Raw genomic sequence first — 15747 nt, 5'->3', positions numbered from 1 at the left:
CTGCCTTGGGACACCAGAGTAGGGAAGAAAGGCAAAATTCAAAGGCAAAATCTGCTCTTCCAGAGTTTGTTGGGGAAAAGATATGTGTCAATGGACCAGACTTGGGCTCCCCTAGTAGGAAGTTATTCTTTGTTGATTGAGAGGGACTGTGCTGATACGGAGCACCTGGAGGAGTGTGTGGAGGGCCCACAGGAAAGCAGGCGCTGAGGCAAGGCCATAAGCAGACAGCCAGAAGAGGCATCGCTGTGCCAAGAGCCAGTGAGACATCTCCACAATATGGGTCTCCCAAACACCCCCAAAAGCATGCCGAAGAAAATGAATTGGCATTTAGAATATGCTCCACCTAGAGGTCTCAAATACCAGATTTCAACTGTTCCGGTCATGGAAGACCTTTCTGCCACCTGGGGCAAGGTGCAGTTTAGGGATGGGTATGGGTAGGAGTGAGGAAGAGAGACAGGAGGGGAAGGAGACGAAAAGTCAAGCCCCCTCTGCCGTCTCATACTTCCAAGACTGGAGCCTGGCTGGGGAGGAGGAGAAAGGCTAATTCAATGAGAGATGTTCTTTTGTGATGATTTGACTGGATTTTGGGGGTATACTAATGTGAACAGAAAAGCTATGATACCTGCCTGAGGTTCCATCCAGGTGTGAGAAAGAACAAGGAAGGAAGACAAATTCGAAGGTGAAATGGTGGGAAATCATAAAGGTGCTTTGTAACCAGTCCAGCTCATTCAGAAAGCGGGTTATTGAAGTCTAGTTAACTTTTAGGGGTCCCCAGAGCTGTAGAGACCACAGGCTCAACACGGGACAAGAATCACAGCCTCTCCCATCCACCCTGCACCCCCAGCCATTCTTCTCAGATCATACAAGACCTGAGCTATGATGGAGAACTGCTGATTACGGCCTTGGACAGAGAAAAGGACAAGAGGTGAAAATGAGAGTAGCCCCAGCCTTTTGGGGAAGAGACCTCCTGGAATACCCAGAAGAGAATCCCCAGAATCGAAACTGTCCGCTTAACCACACTGGTCAGGAGTTAGCGCTAGTTCCTTACAAGGAGGAACTGAAGAACTGACAACGACAACAGCATAACCCGTGGTATATATTCTATGATGCATTCATCCATATTTCACCTTGCTCTTGGCCAGGGTCCCATCCCCCAGAAGTGAGGGGATGGAATGAGAGCTGACCTTTCACCTCCATGGATAATGTATAAATAACTTGTGTCATAATCACTTAGTACTTAACCTCATGGATCCTGCTTGGTGATTAGAGTCAAGTTCCCAGAGAAAGTAAAACCCAGCAAGAAACCCAATATCCAATATTGCCTGAATGGGACTTTTTTGCACTGCGTGTGCTACTCAAACCTACACCCAAACCCAGAATCCCACAATAATAACTTCAGTCCCACAACAGGACATACTGTCCTCTACAAACTAAAATCATCCAGCCAATAAATTACAAAACCCCAACATACACCCGCATTCTAATAAATCATAACACTGCTCACTTTACACACCAATGCTGTGTATGGTTCCCTCCAACTCTCCTTTTCAACTTCAACATCAGTTTTCTTTTTCCAAACTTTTCCATTTTGCTCTTTTTCACAAAGTAAGTGAGATAACTGCTCTCAGCTGCAATTTTCTGCTTTTAGTTTCTTTTCCCATCTTACTAAGGTTACAAACTTCTTTCCCCCACTAAGCTCTCGAGCTGGCTCATTAGCTGAGTCAGTTTCCCTAAGTGGAACTTTAAACCTTCCTTTGCCTCTGCTGCTCCCTAGAGATGTCCTTGCAGCTGCTGCTTTGACCCAGGATGCTTAGAATGGGAGTCTCCCACCATATCTCCATTGGGAACCTCCCCACAGAATGGATGGTATTGCTGCTCCTTCATTCACTCAGGCGTTCATTTCTTCATCCAGAGAAATTTATCAAGTGCCTACCGTGTGCCAAGCTGTATGCTAGGCGTTGAGGATTCAGCCTCAAACAAAACAGCCATGCTCCCTGCCCTGCAGGAGAGTGCAATTCTCTCTAGATAATTCTTAGCATCTACCTGCCTTCTTGCAGTATATATATATATACAAAATACATATATATTATGTACATACTTCATATATAAAGTATATCCCTGATTAAGCCTAAAGCAACAACAAAAAAAACTGTAGCTTAAAGTGGTGTAAAACATGACATTTTTTCAAACTACTTTTGTTTAAAACATAGTACAGAGATATAGGTGCGTGCTTTTATTTCCTGCAAATAAATCTATTTCTCGCAATATATCTGACTCTCAACTACATGAGAACCACATGTTCACACAGCCCTTGCCCAGAGCCCCCTTCCCTGGGTGGGGTGGGAGGAGAATGAGAGGTACACGTCTAGGGCCTAGCGCAGTGGTCCTCAACCCTGGGAGCACGTTTGTAAAAATGCCAGTGCCCCATTCCCAAAGATTCTGACTTAATCAGTGTGGGATGGGGCTCAGGCAGAATCTTTACTAATTCTTGAAGTGAGTCCTACGTACAGCAGGGTTGAAAACCGCTGATCCAGTGGAAAAACGTGAGCCCTGGAATCCTGGCTCTGCCACATGCTGGTTGGGTGGACGATTTGGGGAGCCTCTGTCACCTGTGTCAGTTCAAGGGTAGTGAGACAGCTTTAGGTGGAAACATCTTGCTCAGAGCCACGTAAAAGAGAAGCCAACTTTGTCTGCAGGGATTAGAGAGGCTTCTCTGGAAAGTGACATTTGAGCTGACATCTGAAAGAAAAGTGGAAGTAAACTTTAGTGACAGAGAAAGAGGCATTCCCGCAGGAGCGGGGTCCCGAGGGAGTGTGACACATTGGAGGGGAGAAGGAAGGTCAGAGAGACTGGGACAAAGGGATGGCACAGCATGGCATTTGAGAACAAGGGCTCTGGAGCCAGACCACTGGGGTTCAAATCTAGGTTGACCACTTTCAATACATAACCCTGGGCAGGTTACTTAACTTCTCTGTGCTGCAACTGCCTCACCTGTAAGATGGGTATGGTAATGATATCTATCTCATATGGTTTTGATAGAGATTCAATGAGTTAATACAAACTCAAGCATATAGTAGCACTCAATAAGTGTTACTATCATCATTAATAATAATGATACTCCTACTTCTCCACACCTAGGGGTGGAAACATTCAGCTACCTAGTAACATGTTGATCACATTGGAACTTTTCCATGAGGAGTAGGATTACGAATTGGCCCAGAGTGTGAGAATATGCTTGTCCTACATCAATACTCACCTAAGAGTCCCCTAGAAGAAGACACTCTTAATAATCAGTGGACCAGATGACCCTTCTGTGGATGAAAGTCAGCTTCTTTGCCCAGCCTCTTAGTAATTACTCACTGGGTTCATGTTCAAAGTGTCATGTATGGAAGCTATTCGTAGGCTCAACAGCACGGATTTCTCCTCACTGGTGCTGCCACTGCTGAGTACCCAATCTGCCAGCACAGCAGCTAACTCTGAACCCTCAAAATGGTACCATTCCCTAGGTGAATCAAACTGCCACCTAATAGCAGATTGATTGCTTTAGACACCTGCCATCATGAATGGGCAGTGCTTTGTCTTCATTGCCAAGAAACTTGTTTTGGATTTGGGTTTGTTCTCACTGTTTGCCATGCTTCTGTCAGCAACACCATCCATAGCCACTTATTGAAAGTCATAGCATCCCATACAACGTATCCCTTCTCTAAGGAACTCACTTCAGAGTGAAAGAAGAAAGGCAAAGGGCTTGTGCCCATTTCTCTGGACTTATCATGTATTCCATCACCCAGAACAGCTGGCCTTGTAGAAGAGTGGACTCGTCTATTGAAGAGTCAGTTCTAGTACCAGCTGGGAGACAACATCTTGAAATGTTGGGAGCTGTTCTGCAGCATGTAGCATAAAAGGACTATTTCTTCAAAAAAAAATCCATAGACCTGGGTACCAGGGAGTATAAATAGGTAATATCTCTCACATTGTCATATAATGACCCATCTTCCAGGGTTTTACTTCCTATTTCTGAAACTCTGGATCTGCTGACTTAGGGTGGCCAGAGGACAAATATTTCTAACAGGGCACTCAACAATGATTCCCCTGAATTAGGAGCTGAGACTGCTACAAGGCTATTTCAATCATCTCATGCCACTGGGAAAACAGGTTTTTAAAAAAATGATCACAGGTTTGGCAATGTCTCAGACTGAGTTTTCCAGAAGCAGACACTGAGATGGAGTTTGTTGTAAAGGATACATATGAAGGATCAACATCTGGGGTAGGGAGTGGGAGGAAGCAGGATTGGGAAGAGAGAGAAACTGAACTTTTGAACTGTAGTGCAGGCCCAACAAACCTCAGTTAACCCCACGGGAAGCTCTGGAGCGCATATGACCCACCAGAGTTGTCCTACGTTGGGCCAAAATGGCCACACCTGATTAGCCCTGGATCATTGGGTATACGCCACCCAGAGAAGGACATGCCCTTGGTTGAGGGAATCTGTGTAACTGAGGCTCCCTGAAGGAGTTGACAGCTGGAGACCATCTGTTGACAGCCCTCCCAACAGTTGGGGCAACTTGTTCTCCTTTGAAGGGGGATCTTGGAAATATACCTCCATGTCCACCACATAGGATGGTTGATACTGACAACCAAGGGAAGAAGGTTCACTGAAACACAAATGGGGTGTGGTAGGTATCCTCTAAAATGGCCCCCAATGGGCAACAAAAGACCCCAAATTTCTAAAGCAATCCTGAGAAAAAAGAACAAAACGGGAGGCATCACAATCCCTGACTTCAAAACATACTACAAAGCTACAGTAATCAAAACAGCACAGTACTGGTACAAAAACAGGTGCACAGATCAATGGAACAGAATTGAAAGTCCAGAAATAAAACCACACATCTATGGACAGCTTATTTTTGACAAAGGAGCTGAGGGCATACAATGAAGAAAAGAAAGTCTTTTCAACAAATGGTGCTGGGAAAACTGGAAAGCCACATGTAAAAGAATGAAAATTGGCCATTCTTTTTCACCATTCACCAAAATAAACTCAAAATGGATCAAAGACCTAAAGGTGAGACCTGAAACCATAAGGCTTCTGGAAGAAAATGTAGGCAGTACACTCTTTGACATCAGTATTAAAAGGATCTTTTCGGACACCATGCCTTCTCAGAGAAGGGAAACAATAGAAAGAATAAACAAATGGGACTTCATCAGATTAAAGAGCTTCTTCAAGGCAAATGAAAACAGGATTGAAACAAAAAAACAACCCACTAACTGGGAAAAAATATTTGCAAGTCATATATCTGACAAAGGATTAATATCCATAATATATAAAGAACTCTCGCAACTCAACAACAAAACATCAAACAACCCAATCAAAAAATGGGCTGGAGACATGAACAGACATTTCTCCAAAGAAGATATACTGAAGGCCAATAGGCACATGAAAAGATGCTCATCATCGCTGATCATCAGGGAAATGCAAATCAAAACTACACTAAGATATCATCTTACACCCGTTAGAATGACAAAAATATCTAAAACTAATAGCAACAAATGTTGGAGAGGTTGCGGAGAAAAAGGAACCCTCATACACTGCTGGTGGGAATGCAAACTGGTGCAGCCACTATGGAAAACAGTATGGAGATTCCTCAAAAAATTAAAAATAGAACTACCATACGATCCAGCCATCCCACTACTGGGTATTTATCCAAAGAGCTTGAAGTCAGCAATCCCCAAAGTCCTATGCACCCCAATGTTTATTGCAGCACTGTTTACAATAGCCAAGACGTGGAAGCAACCTAAGTGTCCAGCAACAGACGAATGGATAAAGAAGATGTGGTACATATATACAATGGAATACTACTCAGCTGCAAAACAGAACAAAATCATTCCATTTGCAATAACATGGATGGACCTTGAGAGAATTATGTTAAGTGAAATAAGCCAGCGAGAGAAAGATAATCTGTGTATGACTCCACTCATATGAGGAATTTAAAATTATGGACCAAGAACAGTTTAGTGGATACCAGGGGAAAGGTGGGGTGGGGGGTGGGCACAAAGGGTGAAGTGGTGCACCTACAACATGACTGACAAACATTAATGTACAACTGAAATTTCACAAGATCGCAACCTATCAATAACTCATTTAAAAAAATAAAAATAAAATAAAATAAAATGGCCCCCAATGATCTCTGCCTCCTGATACTCCTGCCCTTGTAAGCTTGGAAGCATGACCCTCCCCCACCAGTTGAGTCTTCAGATGAGATCACAGCTCCAACCAACAGCCTGAATGCAACCTCATGAGAGACCTTGAGTCAGAGGCTCCCACGTAGGCTGCATCTGGATTCTTGACCCACAAAAACTGAGATAATAAATGTTTGTTAAAGCCACTAGGCGTTGGGGTAATTTTTTATGCGGTAATAGATGACTAATACAGGGGCAGGGAAGACCACGACTGGAACCGAAGCAATAGATACCCTGGGGGATCTTCTAGTTCAACCTGTAAAATCTGGAATTCTTCTGGAACTCTTGGCAAACAGGATGACGAACAAAGTAAGATGTTTGATTCATCCCACCAAGTAAAGAACCCAAGCAGTTGATGTGCTGACTAGCGGGAAAAGGAAAACGGAATAAATGGTTATATGAGGGCAAAAATGAGGATTAAAGCCAGAGCTTGTATTTCCTTCTTGCTGTGTCATGTATATTTTTACATTTTTAATTTATATTTTATTTAATTTCATTTTTATTTCTTTTTCCTCCCACTTACCGTTGAATATAACACTTCAGAATACCCAGAAGGGACCATGACAGAACTAAAGAGGAAGATCTGTTGCTCAGTGATGCTGCACTTGGATCTGGACGCAATAACTTAAAAGACAGTGGGTTGTCTACTCTTGGAAAGAGGGTGAGTTTCAGTTGGATAAGATATAGCTGCACTAGGTCAGGTGACAGCAGCTTGAGGAAGTGTCAGTATGAGGAAAGAGGTGTATATGGCTGTTGGGCTGCATAGATGGTTGTCTTTTTTGACTGTCCATGATATGAATACCCTTCTTAATAAAGAGAAATCCCCAAATCAGTGGTAGACAGGACTCCAACTCCAAGTCAAAAGACAAAGAGGCTCAGACATTTCTTCTGCCGAACCCCCTGGCAGCTGGCTCTCAGGCATATTACCCGGACTCGGGCAACCAGATGCTACCACCTGTGTGACTGAGAGAATAATGCATTGTCTCAGAGATATCTGAGATTGTTCAAAGGACGTCTTGTGATTCTTCTCTGAGGCCCACTCTTCCTCGTTCCTGCCCCATTTTCCAAGCCTTCACCTTGAGTCTGAGAACAAGTGGTTACCTTCCCAATAAACTCCTTTTATGCTTAAATTATGCAGACATGGGCTTGTTGTTGTTTCCAATCAAGAGCACTGATTGATACACCCACCAAGACATCTCCTTTCCTATTAAAACTGATCCAGTCTTCCCAAAGTGCGTTGTATGGAACATTAGTCCAGAAATATGCTCAAAATGGATTTGAAGATTAAATAGGTTTGGTAAACATTCCATGCTGTATGCCTTTCTTGAAGATTCTTGGTAACTGTGAACATATTAAAGCTTCTGTGAAGTCCTGTGTTAAGAAAATCTGTTTAACATTGTTTATAACAGGGTTTCCATTACCATCTTTCTGTTACACTTACTTAACGGATGACACTTCTCACTCTGAGAAACACTGGCCTGAAGTCAAGAAAGGAAGATTCAGAGAGAGATTGCAGTTCTGTTTGCTCTGTGACATGTCGCCACTTTCCAGTTGAATCACACAAAGAATCATCGCCCTCTTCCAAGGAAGCCCCACTACCCACAGAATATCGGCACCATTCTGTTGAGTAATCTGCCCCTTCCCCATTAATTTCAGATGCTTTCTTTGACATTAATAAAGTGCTGTATTCTGGGATCTCTTAAGGGCCTCTCTATTCTGTTTTACTGATCTTTGAATTCTTTTAATATTACCAAGCTAATAATTACTTTGCAAAACATCTCAAAATATGGCAGCTCCCCTTTTAACCATTTTTTTAAACTATAATTTTCTTAGCCATCCTTAACTTGTCCTTTCAAATTACCTTTTGGCAAGTTACAAAAACAAAATCCTATTGAAATTTTAAGTGAAGCTTAGTTTTAGCAAATTTAGTAATTTTAGTAAAGCTGTAGAATAATTTAGGAAGATTTGATATCCTTAAAACAGTCTTTATACCTAGATGCACTTGATGTCCCTCTGTTTCCTTTATGTGTCAGTCAATATTTTTTAGTTTTCTTCTTGTAAGTCCCAGCCTTTTTTGAAAGGAAGAAGACAAAGTTATTATCATAACTTCTAAGCTTGGAAGCTTGGAAGCTTGGATTTTTACCTATGAAATCTGAAAGAATCATCTGGAAGAGTTATTTAAATTGATAAGAGAGGTCAATAATCATATGGACAAAAATAATCCACATGAATAACTTTCCTGTATACCAGAAACAACCCATTAAAAATATGGATATACAGAGAAATTGGGAGGATTCCACACATATTTAGGAACAGAATGAACAGAACTTGGGAATGGGTCTGGTCCAGAGTATGTAGAGGTGGCAGTAACAATGAAATTTTTCAGAATTTTGCATGCCTCCTTTTGCCCCACTATTACTCTCCAGAAGAATCATACTGGATTACATAATCGCATTTCAATTTTAGAGCCCAAATTTTTGTGTCTAGATGACATTTTTCGGAATTCTTGGCATTCCTAGTTCCAGCACTGCTAGTGAAGTCTTTGCAACTTGTATTCGTTTCGCTCAGGTGGAAGTGGCTGTGTTTAGCTAGTCAGCTCCAACCCCACCATTATTCCCAGAAATTTGCCTGTAAGGTTCTCAGTGACTATTTCCCCCTCACTCTTTTCTGGTTGTTTGATGAAGGAAAAGGAAAGACTGCGTTGGAAATGAGAAGGATCGTCTGCTGGCATTGCCTAGGGGAACTGAAAAGAAGAGTGATGATTCAGAATAGCAGCACAGGAGAATGGAAGGGGAAACTCACCAAAGACAGGGAAATGGACAGGCACCCCTGAGACCACTTATTCACAGTGGCCCTGTAGTTCAAAGTGCTCCTGCCAATTTCAAAGTCTCTCAGACCCTTTGAATAAGGAATCTAGCAATGAATGGGGGTAGGCAAGGGAAATGCCAAAGCTCCTTTTCTGGACTAACTTTGCACACTATACTCTCAGAAAAAAATATATCAATGTAAATATTGTTATCAGGGCATCAAAGTTTTGAGTGATAACCAGTCAGAATTATGGACTTTCAAAGGTTAAAGTTTACACTTCACAATACATAACAACAATCTCTGAAGTCCAGGCATTTTAAAAGACTTCTCTGCTATATGAAAACAGAACAGGATTATACACTTCCAACAAGTCTTCCCACTGGGCAGGAGAGTAAAACTGATGCTCTTTGTGAATAGTCTCAATATACTCTTCATCAGAACTCACTTTAAATAGGTCTGCCTTCCTATAGTTTTGTGGGAGGGAATATTTTCTCCTTAAGTTTCTAAGATCTTTTTTTGTGAGCATCATACTCAAAGTTAAGCCTATTCTCAAGGTTAAATCCATTAGTCCAGGAGAAAAGAAAAGTCCTGAGAAACTTCAATATGGAAAAAAAGAAAAGAGAGAGAGAGAGAAGAGAATTTTAAACAAATAGAATATCCAGCAGTATCTTCAAAGATGTTTAACCACTGGTCCTCTAGTTCTAAAGGGGAAACCTTGACTTGTAATATTTGCCAGTTACCATTGTGTAAATATTCCCACCATGGCCATCAAGTTACCAACAGGAGGTCACTGAATGCAGAATTGAGAAGAAGTGCATACAATAGACTCTTGAGAGCCTGTAAGGGCCAATTCCAGCACACCACTAAGGGACAAGTCCTGTTTTCCTCCTATGGCCCCAATCTACCCATTTTTGTGGGTTTTCTCCAGCCTTGCTCCAGGAAAGAGAGGAAGGGATTCAGCTGTAGGTTTGGGATGGGAAAACAGGGGTACTGTTAAATGCTGTCAGGGAGACCCACAGTGGGGAAAAGATGCAAAGACCCAGTATAAAATGGAAGGAGTGAGTTCCCATCCTTCTTGGAGATCCTCTATTCTGAGAACTTATTTGTCCATTTTCAACAATTTCCACCAATAATGTGCTGTTGCTTGTTTTAAGTTCTCTCTGTAAATTCCAGAATGAACCATTCCTCTTCCGTGACTGTAAGAGACCTGGCTGCCCCTCCCCCATGATGGCAACTCCTGGACATGGGCATGGCTCCCTTTCCTGGGTGTAGCCTATGGTCACATTCTCAGGAGTGGGTGACCTGACAGGAAATTCCCCTGGCTTCTGGGTAGTCTCCCTGAAACAAGAACCACCAGGACCACAAAGGCCCCGTGTTTGGCCACCAGAGAGATGGGTGGAGGAACAGCTACATGTCTACAAGGAACAAAAACCCTTTCCATGGGTGCAGTAACCCCAGGGACCTAGGGACACTGCCCAGGTACATGGGAAGAAATGAGATGAAGAATGGGATTCTAAAACATGAATCTGATCATGTCAGTCCCTTACTACAAAGGATTCTCATTACCCTTAAAAGAAAAGAAAAAATCTTTGTTATCTTTAACAAGACCCTTCAGGATCTGGCGCCTGTCTGTCTCTGCACTCCCATCCCTCAGCACTTCTCAGTGGCTTCTTTTATGTTGGGAAATATGCCATGCCTGTTTCTTCCGCAGGTCCTTCGCACTTGTGCGTGTATATACGCATACACACGCATGTATGTGTCTATATACATATACATATTTTTTTCTTGCTGAACCATTTGAAAGTAAATTGCAGCATTGTAGCATTATTCGATATTTCAGCATTTATTTCCTAAAAACAAGGACATTATCCACCATAATCATAATACCATTACCACACCCAAGGAATTTAACGTGGCTACAATATCTAAACTGTACATACATGTCTAAAAAAAGAAGTCCTTTATGGCTGGAGCTTTTCCCTGACTCTAGGATCCAATTAGAGTTCGTGCATTGCATCTGATTGTCAGGTCTCTGTGGTTTCCTGTAATCTAGAACAGCCTCACCGCGGCCACCATCACTCACACACACACCTCTTTTGATCTTTCATAACACTGACATTTCAGAGAGTCCAGACCAGTTGCTCGTAGATTGTCCCCAGTTCTGGATTTGTCTGATTGTTTCCTTGTGATTAGACTCGAGTTATGGTTTTCTTCTTTAAAAAAACTGTTAGTTCAGCCTGACAGCCCCTCATGGACAGGGTTCTGAGTGGTGACTGAGCTGGAAACTCAGCAAGTGTGCACCAACTGTGGCCCCGTCTGGCCTCTAGGTGTCCCCTGGGCTCCACAACCCTGACTCTGCTCAGGTCCTGAGCCCTCCTCAGCTGGAACCATAGTGAAGAATTTTCTGGGCCAGCAAGTGCTCTGGAGATCCTGGGACAAGTGTTTGTTGCCTTCTGACAGCAATACTTGAACCCTGGGGCAAACATGTCTTGATGGAGGAAATAGAAATTAGGAAGTAACTCTATCCAGAAGCCCTCATCTCAAGGACCACTGACCCAGAACAAGAAGATGTCCCACTAGGCAGAGAGACTGTTTCCTGCCAGTGCTGCCACTGGGTGTATATCCTTGAGGACTCCACTATGGGACCACAGAACCAGAGACATCACACACCTGCAATACCAACCACATCCAGCTGGGATGGGGAGGAACAATGCCTTTACTGTGTGAACCCTGAGAACAGGGGCTGGGCCCAAGTCTACTGAGATGCTCTAGGACTCCTCTAAGTGGCATCTTCAAAGCCATTTAGGAATTTGGCCTGGCCTAGTTCAAAACTAAAGAAGTCAAATGAAGACTTCTACTTCTGGCCAAGATGGAGTAACAGAGACTATGTTTACTCTCCCACCTGGGCGAAAAAAGGGCAATATTCAGAAAACAATGGTCTTTAAGACACTGGACCTTAGTCAATGAAGGATGCCATCTCTGAGATGAAGGGAACAGGTGAGATGAGCCCTATGATTGCCCCAGATTATATCCTGAGAGTTTCCACAGCATGGGGAAGAAGAACAGGCAGGGCCAGGCAGACTCCCTGAGTTGAGGAGGCAGAACTGATAGTCCAGGGAGACTGAGGCAGCTAGAGAACATAGGACAGAGCACTCAAGAGGGGAGAGCTGCACAGATACAGAACTCCAGAGATCTGCAGAGGGCCCCCTGGAGTATCCAGCAGAGTACTGATCATGCACGAGTGTGAGGGAAGCATGTGAGGCTGCAGAGAGTACCATTCAAAAAGCTTAGGAGGACCAAAGGCTAGCACTCACAAAAAGCCTAGAATGGTGTCTGTTCCAGCTGGGCAGACTGGAAACATTCATAATTTACCAGGCACCGAGTAGAGTTCTCAGAAGGTATTACCTCAGCTGTAGAGGACACCCAGCCCTAGACAGGGCACTTCTCTCACAAACCAGAACAGCTGGACCTGAAAGGAGCTCACTGTGACCCAGTGACGTCACTGCACCTCAGGATAAAGTAAAGAAGACTCACAAATATACAAAAATAGCCAGTGTCCAAAAAGGAAAAGTTTATAATGTCTGGCATCTAATCAAAGATTACCAGGCAGGCAGAGAGGCAGGAATACAAGATCCATAATGAGGAGAATAATCAACCCACTGAAATCAACCCAGAATTGGTACAGACATTAGAACTAGCAGAGAAGGACATTAAAACAGACATTATAACTATATTTCATATGGTCAAAAAGTGAAGGAGAGGCATGGAAGATTAAAACAAACAAAAAAAGTCCAAAATCAAACTTCTAGAAATGAAAACTATAAAGTCTAAGCTTTTTTAAAAACACACGCAAAAAAACCACCAGATGAAATTAACAGATTAGACATCAAAGGAGAAAAGATTAGTAAACTTGAAGGCATAGCAATAGAAGCTATCCCAAATGAAATGAAATACAAAGAGAAAAAAGAATTTGAAAAAATGAAAAGCGCATAAGTGAGCTGCTGGACAACTTTAAGCAGCCAAATGGATTTCCCAAGGAGAGAGGGGGCAGAAAAAATTTTGAAGAAAAATAGCCGAGAACTTTTCAAACTTACACAGAACTATAATCTACAGATCCAAGAAGTTCAACAAAGCCCAAGCACAAGAAACATGAAGAATACTTCACCAAGGCACATCATACTCAAATTGCTCAAATTAACATGGTCAATATTATGAAGAGTTTTAAATACATCTTAGCTGAGCTAGACAGTGAAGACCCTTCCAAATGGTCAGGACAGCCAAGGAAGCCTTGAGGGGAAGTTAAAGAGATGATACCAGCATCTATGGAGACATCAGCCAGGCCACTACCAAGCCGCAGCGGCAGTCAGTAGTCAGTGCAGCCAGCCCAGGCCCTGGTAGGGCCAGGGCCCTCACCACTACTGCCACAGCACACCAGACAGTCTAACATGAGCTCACCCACACTCCCAGCCTGTGTCCCAGTTGTACTTTTTCATGAAAAGTCATTCTTTCAGTTCTGTCTACTATTTAGGGATATCCTGTTTTGTACCCAGAGTATATTACTCATTATGACATGCCTCATCTCATCCGAAACAACCTCTCTGAGCTGGACCCATGTAGCCCCCTTGAACAGGAGAAGAAACTGGGGGAAAGAGAGCCATAGTGGTTTGCCCAGGATAACAGATGATATGCAACAGAGCAAGTGTTCAAACCCAGCCTGAATCTGAAATCAATGATTTTCTGGCAAAGGCAGTTGGTGAAGCATAACAAGCCCTTGGCTACAAGCTCCATGAGGTCAAGAATCTTCATCTGTTCCACTCTCTGTTGCATCCCAAGTGCTCAGAACAATGTAAGGCACTCAAGTAAATATCTGTTGAATGGATCAGCGGCTCTGAAGTCAAACAACTTTAGTTCAAATCTTGGCTCCACTATCTCCTAGCTTTATGACCTCAGAGCAAGTCCTCTCAGCTGAACAGGGTTGATAACCAACAGTCCCTACCTCCCAGAGTTGTAGGGATTGACTGTAGAGATCCATAAAAATGACTAGCAGTGTCTATTACAACATTCAATACATGTTTAAAAAACTAAAATAAGTAAATAAAGGAACCTGGGAAGGCTCCCTGGCCACCTATGTTGGCTCTGTTCTTGTGGGAGAATTTTTCTTTCACAATTTTTTACTTTCTTAAAATGGAGGGTGCATGGGCCCTCTCTTTTCCATGAGGACGCCAAGAGGGAGGCTGACAGTGGGGAAGAAGAGGGCTAGGGAAGAGGTGCAGACACCATTGGAAGCTCTGCCCGTCTCTTATTTACCTGCCCCCCAGAACAAGCAGTTTGGGAGAATGGCTGAAGTCAAAGGGCAGTGAATGAGGGCACAGAGGCAAACAATGCGTGCAGACGGACATCAATGTCCTCCAGGCACTGCTGCAGCCGCCCACGCCATGGTCACACCAGACCAGCTGCCTCACTGAACACAGGATTTCCTGGCTTCGGAGGTCTGGTGATGGATACCGAAGGGCAGGATCCGATCTGGGGTACCAAGCACCTCAAAGGCTCCCCCTGCTCCACATTACCCCTCAGTGCCAGCAGCTCGGTGAAGGTGGGGATCTGGATTGGAACCCCAGGGAGGAAGAGCCCAAAAGGGGGCTCCCATCCTTGAGCAAGTGGAGTGTGTTAAGCTGAGTCTTCCAAGAAGCAGATGCTGAGACAATGAAACATGCAATAGGTTTATTAGCAGAAATGCCTGTGGGGGGAAATCTGGAAGGGGCTGGAAGAGGATGGGAGCCATCAGACCACCAATGCAAGTATGACCCCAAGGAAGAAGAGAGGAGAGGAGATTGGGTGGAAGTGTTCCAGGCTGCTGGTCATCTAAGGAGTGTTTGGTAAGGCCAATGGGAAGTCCTGGAGCCAAAGTGACCCGTCAAAGGATTCTCACATTTCCCCGGCATTCCCTTAGTATCCCGCCATAGTGTCCCCACTGCCCTCTGCCTCTGGCTGGGAGCAGCTGTGGGAACCGTGGCCTCAGCACCAAGGAAGTGATGGGTTTCAGAGCGCAGCAGCTGAGGACCTCGGTCAATTACACCCCCGGAGTTGGAGATCCGACAGCTGCATTTTTGTGATCGCCACAGGGAAGGTCTAGCAAAGAGTGGAGGTTAAGGGCAGGAAGTGGGAAAGGGGTTCTTGCAGAAATTCCACAGGGTGTGAAATTTCTCTGAAGGTCGCTGTGAACTTCTCACCAAGCTGGTAGCTCAAATCTTTCTGCCACATCAGGACACCTCCTCTTTGCTCTTGGAGCCTTCACTTGTTTCGGATTCCTGCTGCACACAGCAAAATGAGAAAGAGAAAGAAGAAAATGACCATTCCAGAAAGGACTCATGAGTCATCTCATCTGGCCCCCTGCCTGTGGGGGTCCCTGCAGGCCGAGGCCAGAAAACTGCTGTTATGGTTATGGAGGGGGCAACCCAGGTGTAGGGACTTTGTTTTTATTGAGGTAACATTGGTTTATAGCATTATGTAAATTTCAGGTGTACATCATTATATTTCGACTTCTGTGTAGACTACATCGTGTTCACCACCCAAAGTCTAATTGCCATCTGTCACCATACACATATGCCTTTTTACCCTTTTTGTCCTCCCCACTCCCCTCTTCCTCTCTGGTAACCACCAATCTAATTTCTATCTATGTGTTTGTTTGTTGTTGTTGTTGTCGTTGTT

The 15747-nt window shown here is 43.7% G+C and overlaps 1 long non-coding RNA gene across 1 annotated transcript in view; it reads right to left on the bottom strand.

Moving 5' to 3' along the window:
- Nucleotides 1-14745: 14745 nt before the first annotated feature.
- The window catches only part of LOC139045507 (uncharacterized), a 33085-nt gene continuing 32083 nt past the window's right edge, over nucleotides 14746-15747 (bottom strand). The window contains exon 3 of the long non-coding RNA XR_011503940.1: nucleotides 14746-15350. This is a non-coding gene — a long non-coding RNA (uncharacterized lncRNA). The remainder of the gene's footprint in view (nucleotides 15351-15747) is intronic.

Source organism: Equus asinus, chromosome 6 (genome assembly GCF_041296235.1).
Source record: "Equus asinus isolate D_3611 breed Donkey chromosome 6, EquAss-T2T_v2, whole genome shotgun sequence".
NCBI classification, from domain to species: Eukaryota; Metazoa; Chordata; class Mammalia; order Perissodactyla; family Equidae; genus Equus; species Equus asinus.
Note: the sequence above shows the minus strand (reverse complement) of the source record. Positions and strands in the feature narration are given on the sequence as shown.